Source organism: Oncorhynchus nerka, linkage group LG11 (assembly GCF_034236695.1).
Source record: "Oncorhynchus nerka isolate Pitt River linkage group LG11, Oner_Uvic_2.0, whole genome shotgun sequence".
In the NCBI taxonomy this organism is placed as follows: Eukaryota; Metazoa; Chordata; class Actinopteri; order Salmoniformes; family Salmonidae; genus Oncorhynchus; species Oncorhynchus nerka.
In genome coordinates this window covers 24,081,908-24,100,364 of record NC_088406.1, presented here as the reverse complement: position 1 = coordinate 24,100,364, position 18,457 = coordinate 24,081,908, and the positions used below count along the sequence as shown (strand labels likewise).

Below are 18,457 nucleotides of genomic sequence, written 5' to 3'. Positions count from 1 at the left end.
AATGAGACTGAGTAGCCTGAAGCGCCCTGAGTTATCAGGGGAGAGAGACAGAGAGAGAGTTTCTGTGAAAATCTAACATTGGAGGAGTCTGGAGGAGGAAAGTGTTGCAGATAACAGGGAAGTGGGAAAAAAGAGGGGAACGAGAAAGACCTAAACTTTCAGAAGCCAGAGTGATAGACTGGGTGGCTGATTTTAAATAATGATGTAGGATCTTAATTTGAACCAGTTTGCTACAGTAGGAAAATAATCCTATCCCTGCAGCAACAAGAAATGTGAATTATTATGTGGATTATAATTATTTTTGTAGGGGTTGATACCTTTTTTTAAGGGAAAATCACGTCTGAAATTTCAAAGTTGGAATTACAAACTTCAAAAGGCTTTTTAAACCTCAAAGACACTACAATGTGATAAAATTTAGATATGTATAAACTGGAAGCCCTGAGAGCCTGTATAATAATTATAAAGAAACACAGACACACACACCGATATGCACAGCGATATACATCATCTGAATCACTTGCATCTATATGGACTCACCCATACATATGCTGCAATAGACTGGTATAAACCAATCCGGGACACTCATCATATCTGGCATCATTTCAGTAAACAATTAGTTGTACTGTAGCATTTCCAAGAAGCACATTAGTCTACAGTAGAGCTTCCTCCTACTGAATGACTCATCTCCTACTGAATGACTCATCTGAAGATGTACACAATCTTCAGTAAATAGTATTGCTTTTATCTGAATGCTTTAGTTCAAGGTCTTACAGATACAACCAAATGACAAACAACTTAAGGCTACTTTTACTTACTAAGGGTTATATTCAGAGGAGAATACACATATAAACACTCCAGTTCAAATATTTTATCATCACGTTATCTTTTTCATTCTAATGTTCATTTGACCTTTTGTGTGTCGTTCGCTCTGTTGGCGGACTTCCAATTGTAAAGTTGTCTGTGCTGTCTAAAGTGAAGGGCAGTTCATTTTGGTATGTTCATTTTCACATATACATTTACATTTTAATCATTTAGCAGATAATCGTATCCTGAGTGACTTACAGTCAGTGCACTTAAATAAGGTAGATAAACAACAACATACCACAGTCATAGAAAGTAAAATGTTTCTATAACCGTTACTGAGAATGTTGTTGCTGTTTGGGCCATCTAATTGCAAATGTATTTCTGTGTTTTAAAACATCTTTATAGTATTATGTAATTATATTTGATCATTTTTCCCTATTCCTGTCTCCACCTATGCATTTTGAATCATAATGTAATACGCCTTATTTACTCTGAAAGATCTCTCTTTAGCTTTCATTCAGAAAAGTCAACTTCTTCTGCTTAGCCTTGCACTTCCTGTGGACAGACCAGAAGCAGGAGTCTGTATCTCCTCCAGTGTTGGGGGTAATGCGTTACAAAAGTAACATAATCAGATTACTTTTATGAGTAACTGAGTCAAGCAAAACATTACTTTTCAAATTGGATAACATTATTAGTTACTTGGTAAAATACAGTGCGTTACTTTCAGAATCTAGTTTTCAAGTTAATGTCACACCCACAAGTACAGTAAAATGCCTAACCCCAACAATGCAGTAATCAATAACAATGTAAGACTAAAAATAACAAGGTAGAACAAAAACACACAGGAAATAGAAATAAGAACACGATTAAGTAAGTAAGCATACTACATACAGGGTCTGTGAGTTCCAGTCCCAATTTTAAAATATGCAAGGACACTGGATGGATAGAGGTAGATATGTATAGGGGTAAGGTGACTATAGGATATATGACAAACAGAGCAGCAGTATATGATGATTGTATGTTGTGAGTGGGTCTGTGTAGTCAGTATAAATGTATGTGTGTGTGTGAAAATGATGGAGTGAGTGTGTGTATGTGTATTGGAGTATCAGTGTGCGTAGTGTGTAGGGCCCTGTGAGTGTGCATAGAGACTAAAATAATAAAATACAAAGGTCATGTCACGCCCTGGTCTTAGTATTTTGTGTTTTCTTTATTATTTTGGTCAGGCCAGGGTGTGACATGGGTTATTTATGTGGTGTGTTTTGTCTTGGGGTTTTTTAGGTAATGGGATTGTGGTATAGTATAGTAGTCTAGGAAAGTCTATGGTTGCCTGGAGTGGTTCTCAATCAGAGGCAGGTGTTTATCGTTGTCTCTGATTGGGAACCATATTTAGGCAGCCATATTCTTTGAGTGTTTCGTGGGTGATTGTTCCTGTCTCTGTTTGCACCAGATAGGGTTGTTTCGGTTTGTCACGTTACGTTTAGTGTTTTGTATTGTTCGTGTTTATCTTTTATTAAAGATGTATCGAACTAACCACGCTGCAGTTTGGTCCTCCTCTCCTTCAACGGAAGAAAACCTTAACAGGTCAGCTATTTAGTTAGCTTTTTGCAGTCTTGTGGCATGAGGATAGAAGCTGTTCAGGAGCCTGTTGGTGTCAGACTTGGTGCAACGGTACCGCTCGGTGGAAGCAGAAATGGACCGTCTATGGCTTGGGTCTATGGCCACTCACTACTTGTAGCTGTATAGTATATTTGTTAGCTGTACAGTTTGTGGCTGTATTGAAACAGTTATCTGAACACTGAATTTGGCCGATCAATGAGTGACATTATACGTGATAAAAAGACGCACAACAGCTAAGTGCATCAACCTAAGTGCATAAGGTGTCTATGGAGTTTAAAAAACAAGGCAGGAGGTGGGAAGCCATGCTATCGCTGTGGGAAACCAGGTCACCAAGCAGAGGAGTGTTGGTGCAAAGACTTACACTGGAGAAGTTGTGGAATAAAGGGTCACATCGAACGCGCATGTAAAAACAAAAAGAGACAAAGTACTGAACAAAGGAAAAGCGAATTCAGTATGTACAAAAAGAAAGAGCATAAAATGAAGCATAAAGTGATACCCTGTCTGAAGGGGAAGAATCTTTGCATGTTTTGTCCATTTCTGACAATGGACACGGATACTGGGTGACACCGCTACGGGATGGAAATGCAGTACGGATGCAAGTGGATACTGGAGCAGCCATATCTTCGCTGTCTGAGGCTGTATACAAGGAGAAACTACATCACCTCACACTACAGCCCACAAAGATGATGCTGAAAAAACACCGGTGAGATTGTTCCAGTGAGAGGAAGCGTGATTGTTACAGTAAAGCTACCACTCTACATTGTGAAAGGCAACCATCCGGCATTGCTAGGACGCATGTGGCTGGAAAAGATCAAACTAAACTGGCAGGAAATTCACATGGAGGTCACAAACCTACAAGAGATATTGAGGAAACACACGGATGTGTTCATTTTTTTTATTTTTTATTTATTTATTTATTTTTTTACCCCTTATTCTCCCCAATTTCATGGTGTCCAATTGTTGTAGTAGCTACTATCTTGTCTCATCGCTACAAATCCCGTACGGGCTCGGGAGAGACGAAGGTTGAAAGTCATGCGTCCTCCGATACACAACCCAACCTAGCCGCACTGCTTAACACAGCGCGCATCCAACCCGGAAGCCAGCCGCACCAATGTGTCGGAGGAAACACCGTGCACCTGGCAACCTTGGCTAGCGTGCACTGCGCCCGGCCCGCCACAGGAGTCGCTGGTGCACATGAGACAAGGACATCCCTACTGACCAAGCCCTCCGTAACCCGGACGACGCTAGGCCAATTGTGCGTCGCCCCATGGACCTCCCGGTCGCGGCCGGTTACAACAGAGCCTGGGCGCGAACCCAGAGTCTCTGATGGCACAGCTGGCGCTGCAGTACAGCGCCCTTAACCACTGCGCCACCCGGGAGGCACGGATGTGTTCAAAGGAGACCTTGGCAGTATGAAGGTCATAACAGTTAAACTGACCGTGAAACCAGACAGCAAGCCAAAATGCTTCAAAGGTATGAAGCATGAAGGTAACAGTTAAACTGACCGTGAAACCTGTCGACCTCTTTTCTGGTTTAGCTGGAGGACAAAAATTCAGTAAGATACACTTATGTCAATCCTATCTACTAGAGGTCGACCGATTAATCGGAATGGCCGATTTCAAGTTTTCATAACAATCGGAAATCGGTAATTTTGGACACAGATTCTTTTTCTTTTACACCTTTATTTAATCTTTATTTAACCAGGCAAGTCAGTTAAGAACACATTCTTATTTTCAGTGACAGACTAGGAATAGTGGGTTAACTGCCTTGTTCAGGGGCAGAACGACAGATTTTTACCTTGTCAGCTCTGGGATTCAATCTTGCAACCTTACAGTTACTAATCCAACTCTCTATAACCACCTGCCTCACGAGGAGCCTGCCTGTTACGCGAATGTAGTAAGAAGCCAATGTAAGTTGCAAGCTAGCATTAAACTTAATCAATCATAATCACTAGTTATAACTATAGTTATAACTACCCATGATTGATGATATTACTAGTTTATCTAGCGTGTCCTGCGTTGCATATAATTGATGCAGTGCATATTCGCGAAAAAGGACTGTCATTGCTCCAACGTGTACCTAACCATATATACCAATGCCTTTCTTAAAATCAATACATGTAACGACGTTTGTCTGTTGTTGAAAGAGAGGCGGACCGAAATGCAGCGTGGTGATTACTCATGATCTTTAATAAAGGAAAAAGGAACGATACATGAAATAACTGAATACTATGAAAACAACAAACGGAACATGAAACCTATTACATAACCCATGTCACACCCTGGCCTGACCAAAATATATAACGAAAACACAAAACATATTGACCAAGGCGTGACAATACACAGAAGTATATATTTTTAAACCTGCATATTTAGCTAAAACAAATCCAGGTTAGCAGGCAATATTAACCAGGTGAAATTGTGTCACTTCTCTTGTGTTCATTGCACGCAGAGTCAGGGTATATGCAACAGTTTGTGTCGCCTGGCTCATTGCGAACTAATTTGCCAGAATTTTACGTAATTATGACATAACATTGAAGGTTGTGCAATGTAACAGGAATATTTAGACTGATGGATGATGGATGGATATTTAGATAAAATACGGAACGGTTCCGTATTTCACTGAAAGAATAAACGTCTTGTTTTCGAGATGATAGTTTCCGGATTTGACCATATTAATGACCTAAGGCTCGTATTTCTGTGTGTTATTATATTATAATTAAGTCTATGATTTGATAGAGCAGTCTGACTGAGCGATGGTAGGCATCAGCAGGCTCATAAGCATTCATTCAAACAGCACTTTCGTGTGTTTTGCCAGCAGCTCTGCTGTTAATGACTTCAAGCCTATCAACTCCCGAGATTAGGTTGGTGTAATGATGTGATGAAATGGCTAGCTAGTTAGCAGGGTGCGCACTAATAGCGTTTCAAACGTCACTCGCTCTGAGACTTGGAGTAGTTGTTCCCCTTGCTCTGCATGGGTAACACTGCTTCGAGGGTGGCTGTTGTCGTTGTGTTCCTGGTTCGAGCCCAGGTAGGAGCGAGGAGAGGTACGGAAGCTATACTGTTACACTGGCAATACTAAAGTGCCTATAAGACCATCCAATAGTCAAAGGTATATGAAATACAAATGGTAGAGAGAGATATAGTCCTATAATTCCTATAATAACTACAACCTAAAACTTCTTACCTGGGAAAATTGAAGACTCATGTTAAAAGGAACCACCAGCTTTCATGTGTTCTCATGTTCTGAGCAAGGAACTTAAACGTTAGCTTTCATACATGGCACATATTGCACTTTTTCTTCTCCAACACTTTGTTTTTGCATTATTTAAACCAAATTGAACATGTTTCATTATTTATTTGAGGCTAAATTGATTTTATTGATGTATTATATTAAGTTAAAATAAGTGTTGGCCGATTAATCGGCATCAGCTTTTTTTTTTTGTGCTCCAATAATCGGTATCAGCGTTGAAAAATCATAATCGGTCGACCTCTAATATCTACAGATGCATGTGGACCAAGAGTCACAAGAACTGTTGACCATAGTTACTCACAAAGGACTGTACAGGTACCGGAGGCTTCCTTTTGGAATCACCTCAGCTCCGGCCTTGTTTCAGAGAGCTATGGACCAGATACTGAGCGGGCTCACTGGGGTCCAATGTTACCTCGATGATCTACTCATCACCGGGAAAGACGAGCAGGAGCACCTGAGAAACCTGAACGCTACACTACAGAGATTGGACGAGTACGGTCTGAGGGTCCGGGAGGACAAATGGGAGTTTTTCTGGCCCTCTGTTGAGTACCTGGGCCACATCATCGACAGTTCGGTGCTCCACAAGGCGCCATCGAAGGTGAAGGCAGTTGCGGAAGCTCCATCACCACAGAAGCTGAGATCATACTTAGGACTACTGACATACTACGCAAAGTTTGTGCCAAACCTACCTAACATGTTAAAGCCCCTGCATGAACTTTAGAACAAAACCAAACAGTGGAAGTGGACAGACAGATGTGAGGAGGCCTTCAAGAAAGTGGAAACAGCCTTAGCTCAGTCAGAGGCCCTAACCCACATCAACCCCAACTTGCCATTACAGTTGGCATGTGATGCATCACCTTATGGCGTTGGTGCGGCTGTCTCACACATCATTCCATCAGGTGAAGAAAGGCCAATTGCTTTCGCATCACGGAGCTTAAGTAAAGCCGAGAGCAGTTATGCACAGATAGAGCGTGAAGCACTTGCCATTGTGTTTGGAGTTAAGACATTTCATCAGTTTCTGTTTGGCTGACAATTCACACTGCTGACAGACCATAGACCCCTCACCTCCATATTTGGTCCCCACACCGGCATTCCGTCGCTTGCAGCCAGCCGCTTGCAGCCAGCCGCATGCAGCGATAGGCGTTACTGTTATCTGCTCACCAGTACGATATCAAGTACAGAAGGTCTGAGCAGCACTGCAATGCAGACAGTCTCTCAAGGCTTCCCTTACCTGTCGCACACACTGAGCACTCCCAGGCTGAAATCTTCTACTTCAAGGAAGTGACGAACTTCCCAGTTACATCTGTCCAAGTGAAAAAGTTCACCCACCCTGATCCAGTGATGTCTGAGGTCGTGGACATTGTCACTCGTGGAAAAGAAGGAGAGATGTCGGACAGCCTACAACCTTACCTAGTGAGGAGAAACGAGCTCACAGTTCAGTTTGGATGCTTGCTATGGGGTTTTCGAGTCATCTTACCGCCGCCACTGAGAAGGCAGGTGCTTGAAGAACTCCATTCAGGGCACTGTGGCATGGTGCGAATGAAGGAGATTGCACGCAGCTACTTTTGGTGGCCAGGTCTGTACACAGCTATCGAAGGTCAAGTCATGTTCTGTATGTCAAAAGATGAGGAACATACCTCAGCTAGTGCCACTACACCCATGGGACTTCCCAGAGGAGCCTTGGCAGCGAGTCCACATAGACTATGCAGGCCCACTGGAGGATCGTATGTTCTTAGTTGTAGTTGACGCACACAGCAAATGGCCTGAGGTCACAGTGATGAAGAGCACCTCAGCGGAGAGAACCATCGAAGAGCTACGGTCAATCTTCAGTCGCTTCGGCTTGCCAACGCAACTAGTTAGTGATAATGGCCCCCAACTGGTGTCTGAAGAGTTCTGGTCATTCATGGAAGGAAATGGAATTCAGCACATCAAGTCAGCGCCGTATCACCTTGCAACGAACGGCCTCGCTGAAAGGTATGTCCAAACGATGAAGCAAGCTTTAAAATCATCACAAGGGAACGGCTCCCTCAATAGGCGTCTAAACACCTTCCTGTTAACCTACAGAAACACTCCCCACGCTACAACCAACGTGGCACCCGCGTCAGCCATGATGAAAAGACAGCTTCACACGTGACTCGACCTCCTGAGACCTCCAAAGACAAGATAGGTTGTACAGACACAGGTGGAGAGTCAGAGCAAAGCAAAAGACAGAAGCTTCATAGCTGGAGAGAGAGATCTTGCTCAGAACTACTGCAAAGGTCCAAAGTGGATACCAGCCACAGTGGTTGCACAAACAGGGCCTGTGTCCGACACAGTTCACACACCGGAAAACATAATCTGGAGGAGACACGTGGATCAACTGTTGCCAGGAACCAACCTCAGAGATGACTCCTGTCAAGTGACAAACCAAGATCAGCTACTGCAGACCTACATTTACATTTACATTTAAGTCATTTAGCAGACGCTCTTATCCAGAGCGACTTACAAACCTACCATGACTACGAGCTATCACCTGAACATCCACTGCAGCAACCTTCAAATGTGGAAAGTGCTCCAGACTCACCTGAACCAGCCAGAGTGCCTACTCAGGGTACTGTTGCACCCCAGTCTGGGCATACACCATCACCACTCAGACTCAGAGATAATGTGACTGTAGACTCACCTGTACGTCGTCATTACCCTGCAAGAGAAAGTCGACCCCCTGACAGGTTTACTATTTAGTTCAGACAAACCTCCGACATCGGGGCAGAATACACCCCAGGGTTATGTCTGGGGACTGAGGCAGTCTACCCTCTATCCCTAGTTTAGCAAAGGATATTCTGAAATGTTCATATAATTACATTAAGATAACTTATTCAAAAGAAAACAATAGGCAAAACAGTGAATATTTGTTGATGTATTGATATTCTAGTGTTGTCGCTTTAGGGCACCTGTAACCCACTCTTGCTTACCTACGTTAAAATGTTTGGAATGTGCTTCCTGTGAAACGCATTAAACAATGCCCACGTTAACTTATTCTCCAGTCTCATGTCCTGTCCTTATATTAGTTATATAAGTAATACAGTGTGCTATACAACAGTAGCGTTGCCTTTAAATTGTTTAACTTGGGTCAAACATTTCAGGAAGCCTTCTACAAGCTTCCCACAATAAGTTGGGTGAATTTTGGCCCATTCCTCCGGACAGAGCTGGTGTAACCGAGTCATGTTTGCAGGCCTCCTTGCTCGCACACAATTTTTCAGTTATGCCCACACATTTTCTATAGGATTGAGGTCAGGGCTTTGTGATGGCCACTCCAATACCTTGACTTTGTTGTCCTTAAGCCATTTTGCCATAACTTTGGAAGTATGCTTGGGGTCATTGTCCATTTGGAACACCCATTTGTGACCAAGCTTTAACTTCCTGACTGATGTCTTGAGATGTTTCTTCAATTTATCCACATCACTTTCCCAGTCCCTGCTGCAGCAAAGCACCCCCACAACATGATGCTGCCATCCCCGTGCTTCACGGTTGGGATGGTGTTCTTCGGCTTGCAAGCCTCCCCCTTTTTCCTCCAAACATAACAATGGTCATTATGGCCAAACAGTTCTATTTTTGTTTCATCAGACCAGAGGACATTTCTCCAAAAAGTACAATCTTTGTCCCAATGTGCAGTTGCAAACCGTGGTCTGGCTTTTTTTAATGGCTGTTTTGGAGCAGCAACTTCTTCCTTGCTGAGCGTCCTTTCAGGTTATGTCGATATAGGACTCATTTTACTGTGAATATAGATACTTTGTGCCAGTTTCCTCCAGCATCTTCACAAGGTCCTTTGCTGTTGTTCTGGGATTGATTTGCACTTTTTGCACCAAAGTACGTTCATCTCTAGGAGACAGAACGCGTCTCCTTCCTGAGCGGTATGACGGCTACATGGTCCTATGATGTTTATACTTGCGTACTATTGTTTGTACAGATGAACGTGGTATCTTCAGGCGGTTGGAAATTGCTCCCAAGGATGAACCAGACTTGTGGAGGTCTACAATAATTTTTCTGAGGTCTTGGCTGGTTTCTTTTGATTTTCCCATGATGTCAAGCAAAGAAGCATTGAGTTTGAAGGTAGGCCTTGAAATAAATCCACAGGTATAGGTACTTCTACAGGCTTCTAAAGCCATGACATAATTTTCTGGAATTTTCCAAGCTGTTTAAAGGCACAGTCAACTTAGTGTATGTAAACTTCTGACGACTGTAATTGTGATACAGTGAATTATAAGTTAAATAATCTGTCTGTAAACAATTGTTGGAAAAATTACTTGTGTCATGCACAAAGTAGATGTCCTAACCAACTTGCCAAAATTATAGTTTGTTAACAAGAACTACAAAAATCTCTGAAACTGGAAACACTTATCTCCCTCACTAGCTTTAAGCACCAACTGTCAGAGCAGCTCAAAGATTACTGCACCTGTACATAGCCCACCTATAATTTTGCCCAAACAACTACCTCTTTCCCTACTGTATTTAATGTATTTATTTATTTATTTTGCTCCTTTGCACCCCATTATTTTTATTTCTACTTTGCACATTCTTCCACTGCAAATCTACCATTCCAGTGTTTTACTTGCTATTTTGTATTTACTTTGCCACCATGGCCTTTTTTTGCCTTTACCTCCCTTATCTCACCTCATTTGCTCACATCGTATATAGACTTGTTTATACTGTATTATTGACTGTATGTTTGTTTTACTCCATGTGTAACTGTGTCGTTGTTTGTGGTGAACTGCTTTGCTTTATCTTGGCCAGGTCGCAATTGTAAATGAGAACTTGTTCTCAACTTGCCTACCTGGTTAAATAAATGTGAAATAAATAAATAAAAAATCAAGAAATGTATGGAGTGGTTGAAAAACGAGTTTTAATGACTCCAACCTAAGTGTATGTAACCTTCCGACTTCGACTGTAGTTTTGTAATTTTATAAAACAAGCAGACAACAAGAAAATTGCATTTGAAAAGGTCCATTTTTTCCCGTGAGCCAATGGGGAAACCAAGATAACCACGGGCTGTTTTCCCCCGAGGCTGGCGCTGCCGCCGGCATTCTATCTAATATTGTCTGGGAGAATAACCAGAACTGGCAGCTCGAGAAAAATATTTTAGCTTACAGTATTTATTATGGCAAATTAAGCAGCCCATATTTAGTGATCACTTGTAGACAAGCACAGGAAAGCAGCGCCACAGATGAAAGGAGGAACTAGTGATCAAACCTGAGTTAGTAAGTAGACTGACTATGTTTGGTAGACTGTGCCCTACAACAATCAAACAAATGGTGAGATTTTTTTCATGAAAGTAATGCAAAGTAATATAGAAACTATTGTAAACTCGGTGGTTCGAACCCTGAATGCTGATTGGCTGACTGTTGTGGTATATCAGACCGTATACCACGGTATGACAAAACAGTTATTTTTACTGCTATAATTTAGTTTGTAACCGGTTTATAATAGCAATAAGGCACCTCAGGGATTTGTGGTATATGGCCAATATACCACGGCTAAGTGCTGTATCTGTGCATAAGAACAGCCCTTAACCGTGTATTTGTCATATACCACACCCCCTCTTGCCTTATTGTTTAAATATAACATGTTACTTTCACAAAGTAATATTGTAAAGTAACGCGTTACTTTTGTTAAATGTAACGAGTAATATATATATTTTTCAAGTAACTAATGACAACTTCTCCCAGTTCTTCTTCTGTGGTTCACTAACCCGTCAGGAGACAAAACACGAGTTGGTAGAGAGAGGAATATCTCATTAGAAAGACGATTTGGCTCATCTGTGTGGTTCAGTGAGAAAGCAGATTGCATTTCAGTACTTCATAAATAAATGAGTTTGGGAACAACAGCATAATGATGTCTCCTTTGTCCCTGTGCTCAGGACAGGGTCTACAGAATGCTACAGTACATTTCTGGCCATAACTACAGACCAATTATAGTGCAACTCTGGTATGTAGAACATGCAATGGAAGCTGTTTCACTGAAGTTGGCCAGGATCTTATCCAAAAGCATTCTGAAGCAGCAATGTTTCCGTCCACAGCTGGAATGAAGGCTGTGTATTGTCTCTAAAGGGTTAAGGAATATAGCGTCTCTACAATGCATTCGGAAAGTATTCAGACCCAATGACTTTTTCCACATTTTGTTACGTTACAGCCTCATTCTAAAATGGATTTAAAAAAAATACTCATCAGTCTACTCACAATAACCCATAATGACAAAGTGAAAAAACAGAAATACCTTATATGCATAGGTATTCAGACCCTTTGCTATGAGACTCGAAATTTAGCATCCTGTTTCCATTGATAATGCTTGAGATTTTTCTACAACTTGATTGGAATCCACCTGTGGTAAATTAAATTGGTTGGACATGATTTGGAAAGGCACACACCTGTCTAAATAAGGTCCCAAGGTTTACAGTGCATGTCAGAGCAAAAAACCAAGCCATGAGGTCAAATAAATGGTCCATAAACCTCCGACACAGGATTGTGTCAAGGCACAGATCTGGGGAAGGGTACCAAAACATTTCTGCAGAATTGAAGGTTGCCAAGAACACAGTGGCCTCCATCATTCTTATTTGGAAGAAGTTTGGAACCACTAACACTCTTCCTAGGCCTTTATAGTAGAGTGGCCAGACAGAAGCCACTCCTCAGTAAAAGGCACATGACAGCCTGCTTGGGGTTTGCCAAAAGGCACCTAAAGGACTCTCAGACCATGAGAAACAAGATTCTCTGGTCTGATGAAACCAAGATTGAAATATTTGGCCTGAATGCCAAGCGTCACGTCTGGATGAAACCTGGCACCATCCCTATGGTGAAGCATGGTGGTGGCAGCATCATGCTGTGGGGATGTTTTTCAGCAGCAGGGACTAGGAGACTAGTCAGGATCGAGGGAAAGATTAACAGAATGAAGTACAGAGAGGTCCTTGATGAAAACCTGTTCCAGAGCACTGAGGACCTCAGATTGGGGTGAAAGTTCACGTTTCAACAGGACAATGACCCTAAGCACACAGCCAAGACAACGCAGAAGTGGCTGCGGGACAAGTCTCTGAATGTCCTTGAGTGGCCCAGCCAGATCCAGGACTTGAACCCGATCGAATATCTCTGGAGAGAACATATCTGTTCAGCGACGTTCCCCATCCAACCTGACAGAGCTTGAGAGGATCTGCAGAGAAGAATGGGAGAAACTCCTCAAATAAAGGTGTGCCAAGCTTGTAGCTTAATACCCAAGACGACTCAAGGCTGTAATTGCTTAAAAAAGTACTGAGTTAATGTCATATTTCAGTTTTTTATGTATAATACATTTGCAAAAATGTATATACAGTGGGGCAAAAAAAGTATTTAGTCAGTCACCAATTGTGCAAGTTCTCCCACTTAAAAAGATGATAGAGGCCTGTAATTTTCATCATAGGTACACTTCAACCATGACAGACAAAATGAGAAAATTAAATGAAAGTATTGTGATCAACGTTTGTTATTGACCAAATACTTATTTTCCACCATAATTTGCAAATAAATTCATAAAAAATCCTACAATGTGATTTTCTGGATTTTTTTTCTCATTTTGTCTGTCATAGTTGAAGTGTACCTATGATGAAAATTACAGGCCTCTCTCATCTTTTTAACAGGGAGAACTTGCACAATTGGTGGCTGACTAAATACTGTTTTGCCCCACTGTATATCTGTTTTTGTTTTTTCATTATGGGGTATTGATTAGGGGGAAAATTACAATGTAATACATTTAAGAATAAGGCTGTAACGTAACAAAATGTGGAAAAATTCAAGAGGTCAGAATTACTTTCCAAATGCATTGTATCTACTGTGTACTATAACTGATCGCATATTGAGTTTGAGTGGTAGCATGAGATGGGTGAAGAGACAGAGAGAGAAAGAGAGAGAGAAAGAGAGAAAGCAATTTGAGGCACTGTCCAGGGGTCAAAGTCCAGTCCTCCACAAAATGGCAGAGCACATGAGGGATGGTTTTTAATTACCAGTCAGAGAAATTGAGAAAAGGAATGAACGAGTCGAAAGAGGAGAAGCATCGGTCTGCCTCGGAACAGACCTAATATTTCTCTCTCGTCATTTTTTTTGTGAATCTGTTTCTTTTTAATTAATTTTTTCAAGCTACGTCTTTGAACTCCTGGGTTCTGAAGGAATATAGACACAGCGGTACCTGTTCAAAACATCTATTAGTGTATTAAAAGCAACCCTCTAGCCTCTCCCATCTTTTCCTCCACTCATTAACTTAGTTTTCAAAGGCACAAAGGGTCTTTAGGGCATCTCTAATCCAATATGTTTTTTTTCTTCTACATCTTAATACATAATCTTTAATCACTCTAAATGAACATGCCAGATAGGTACCATTTATACTCTGTGACTGAAAATATGTTAATTCAATGAATTGAATCACTGGCGGGACAAGTTAATACACTGTCTGGGCTGAAACACAGTGGGTTCAATGTTGGAATGCCCATTTGAATGTTCCAACCATCTCCAGTGGAACCAATGATTAATGGAATGGAATTTTGTTACAAAAGCCCATATTAGGCTACACTCTATCACATTACAAAACAATAAATAATCACTGTCACACCCTGATCTGTTTCACCTGTCTTTGTGCTTGTCTTCACCCCGCTCCAGGTGTCGCTCATCTTCTCCATTAACCCCAGTGTATTTATAACTGTGTTCTCTGTTTGTCTACTGCCAGTTCGTTTTGTTTGTCAAGCCTACCAGCGGTTTTCCCCTTGCGCCTGTCTGTGTCTAGTCCCTGTTTTCTACTTTTCCCAGTTTTGACCATTATGCCTGCCCTGACCCTGCCTGCCGTTCTGTACTTTGTCACATCACACTGGATTTATTGACCTCTGCCTGCCCTGACCCTGAGACTGCCTGCCGTTCTGTACCTTTTGGACTCTGATCTGGATTACCGACCTCTGCCTGCCCTCGACCTGTCATTTTGCCTGCCCCCGTTCTAGTAATAAACGTTTGTTACATAAGTCGCTCTGGATAAGAGCGTCTGCTAAATGACTTAAATGTAAATGTAAAACACTGTCTGCATCTGGGTCTTCCCTAAAATATGATAATCACTATACATTAATTTACACATTATGCAGGTTTAATACTATGCTAATGTTATCTATCCACCATCCACTCCTAGTCTGCTGTATGGTGAGGAGGAGCCACTAGGCGCTAGGCGCTACCCACTAGGGTAATGAGAGGCTGTTTAATGCTCTCTATCCACCATTCAGCCCTAGCCTGCTGTATGGTGAGGAGGAGCCGCTACCCGCTAGGCTAATGACAGGCTGTTTGTCATTAGCAGTGTGTGGAGGAGTGTTACGCTAGCTCTCTGTCTCCCATTCAGACCGACAGCACGACGGAGGCTAATTAATCACAACACATTAGCCCTACTGTGTGTTCACTCGTATCTGTTTACTCGGCGTCATTACGAGGATCCTCAGACGCTCATCACATTACCAGACAGTCCCACCCAGATAGAAGACTCTTGCTGTTAGCTACCAGTGAATAGGGAGGGACAGAGCATCTGTCTGAAATAGGAAACATAAAATAAAGTAAATGTATGTGTGATGATGTTTAGTGAGTCCAGATATTTTATTGAATCTAGTGATATAGAATTTTTTTGCCTGAGGGTGTTTGTCAGGTTACGATTATTGGTTTTGATTGAACATGGCACCAATATCACTGTATCTATGTAATGGTGGTAAATAGGACTGTGCATACCATAGGACCGGGGTATTCAAATCTTACCCTACGAGGTCCGGACTACTGCTGGTTTTCTGTTCTACCTGATAATCAATTGCACTTAGCTGGTGTCCCAGGTCTAAATCAGTCCCTGGAACTAGCTTTGAGGTCCAGATTTGATTTTGAGGGCCATAGAACATACTAACATATCACATGTAGAAGTGAACTTGTGCACCTGCAGTTACAGTCCATATAGGTATACTGAAATGATAGGAACAACTGTAGGAACCAGCTAACTAAAGCAGACATAGTCACACCACACAGAGCACCACCGAGGGGGAGCAGTGATACATAACGAGTGCTGATGAATAGACACATCAGCACAACTTTACAAGATGAGCTGGATCCCTCAAGTGATTGGAAAATGCCTGCGTGTTTGTGTGTATATGGGTGTGTATGATGCACCGGAGTCTAGTAGAACACCAAAGGTTAGGAAGACTGACTGATTTCACAAGTGAACATTCAGAAAGAGTGCATTTGCATTTTGTGTGTGTCTGCGTGTGTGCGTATGTGCTTGTGTCTCCCCGCTGCGACCCTACCCATTCAGCCACATTAGTAAGTGAGGAGAGGCTGTAGCCTGTGGCTGTAATGCAGCTCTCTGTACAGCCTAGCTATTAACCCCGGTTCACTCAATACTTAATGACCTACCCTCTGCTGTAAAGTAGCAGCCGCACCAACAGCCTCTCTGGAAAAGCAGTATAATGGAAACTCCAGTTGGTGGGAGCTGATTGACTAATTATCCACTATTGCTTAAAGGTTCATGTAGACTCTTAAGAAGCCCATGTGAAGTTTAGCAGTTGGAATTGCTGGACATAATTTCCAATGTGCCTGTTATGGGCCTGTGTGTGTGTGCTGCCTGACATTGAGTCAGTCAGAGAGAGGGAGAGAGAGGTATTAAGTCAAGGCATTGAAATTAATGAGGTGTGAATGGTACCTAGGCAAAGCCACCTAAAACAAAACTCCCTTCAGTTAATTACTGACTGACTGTGAGCCCCCGACTGTGTCTCCAGAAGATACTCGTGACCACAGCTCTTTCTTTCTTAATGCGTTTGAGCCAATCAGTTGTGTTGTGACAATGTATGGGTGGTATACAGAAGATAGACCTATTTGGTGGGTGGGTGGGTCAGAGAGAGAGAGTGAGAGAGAGAGAGAGAGAGAGAGAGAGAGAGAGAGAGAGAGAGAGAGAGAGAGAGAGAGAGAGAGAGAGAGATAGAAAGTGTCAGCCAACCCCTTCCCTGCTGTCTCATCTCTATCTATCTATCTATCTCTCACTCAATTGAATTCAATTCATATTAACATAAGAAACATAAGTTAACATTGGCAAAGCAAGTGAAATAGTTAATAAACTAAAGTGAAATAAACAATAAAACATTTACAGTAGAACAAAAGTTCACAAAATGTCCAAAATAATATAGACATTTCAAATGTCATCTTATGTATATATACCGTGTTGTAATGATGTGCAAATAGTTAAAGTACAAAAGGGAAAATAAATAAACATAAATATAGGTTGTATTTACAATTCTTCACTGGTTGCCCTTTTCTTGTGGCAACAGGTCACAAATCTTGCTGCTTTGATGACACACTGTGGTATTTCACCCAATAGATATGGGAGTTTATCAAAATTGAAATTGTTTTTGAATTCTTTGTGGGTCTGTGTAATCTGAGGGAAATATGTATGTAATTTGGGTCTGAGTCTGTACATAGCCAAAGCTTTCCTTAAGTTTGGGTCAGTCACAGTGGTCAGTTATTCTGCCGCTGTGTACTCTCTGTTTAGGGCCAAATAGCATTCTAGTTTGCTCTGTTTTTTGGTCAATTCTTTCCAATGTGTCAAGTAATTATCTTTTTGCTTTCTCATGATTTGGTTGGGTCTAATTATGTTGCTGTCCTGGGGTTCTGTGGGGTCTGTTAGTGAACAGAGCCCCAGGACCAGTTTGCTTAGGGGACTCTTCTCCAGGTTAATTTCTCTGTAGGTGATTGCTTGGTATGGAAGGTTTGGGAATCGCTTCCTTTTAGGTGGTTGTAGAATTTAACAGCTCTTTTCTGGATTAGCGGGTATCGGCCTAATTCTGCTCTGCATGCATTATTTGGTGTTTTAAATTGTACACGGAGGATATTTTTGCAGAATTCTGCATGCAGAGTCTCAATTTTGTGTTTGTCCCATTTTGTGAATTCTTGGTTGGTGAGCGGACACCAGATCTCACAACCTTAAAGGGCAATGGTTTCTTTAATTGATTCAAGTGTTTTTTGCCAGATCCTAACTGGTATGTCACAGCTTCACAGCTTTGTGGAAGTTACCTGTGGCACTGATGTTTAGGCCAAGGTATGTATAGTTTTTTGTGTGCTCTAGGGCAACGGTGTCTAGATGGAATTTTTGTTCGTGGTCCTGGCAAATGGGCCACCATTATTTTCATATTTTGGTTACTACCTGATTCCATATGTTATTTCTCTCTCTCTCTGTCTCTCTCTCTCCCTGTAGGGTGGCCATTACAGGCAACCCTCTCAGGCCACTACACTGTCTCCACATACTAGAAGGAAAACTCAGACAACCATATCCAGCCAGCCATCCTTCTCGCCAACCTACATCAGAGCTGCTCCAACCCAGCCTGAGGGGTTCTGAGAGTGGGCACCAGCCCAGGAGCCAACCCCACACTGAGGCCTTGGCCACATCAAGAGGCCTGGCAGGAGGCAGTGGAGCCAGGCTGGCCAGTTAGCCTGTAGCTAATGACAACCTACTGGGACTGGCAACCCAATAGGGGAGTGTTCACCATCACATTGATTCAATCTAATTGTATTTGCACTACTAAGAGGGAAACATGTTAGTATTGGTTTCATACATGGTTAAAGGACATAAGGGAGTGAATAGCTTTCATATGAATGTGTTTGGTAGTACTAGTTTAAAGCTAGTGGTTTTAAATAAGAAATTATACATTCTGTTTTATTTTCTTGGAAAGCAGAAGTATGAAATTACATGTTCCGGCTTAATGCATTTTATTTTAATGATTTACAAGAGCTTCCAA

The 18,457-nt window shown here is 41.9% G+C and overlaps 1 protein-coding gene across 1 annotated transcript in view; it reads right to left on the bottom strand.

Moving 5' to 3' along the window:
• Positions 1 to 18,457, bottom strand: part of LOC115126092 (calsyntenin-2-like) — a 546,721-nt gene that overhangs the window by 314,242 nt on the left and 214,022 nt on the right. The gene's annotated exons all lie outside the window — the stretch shown is intronic.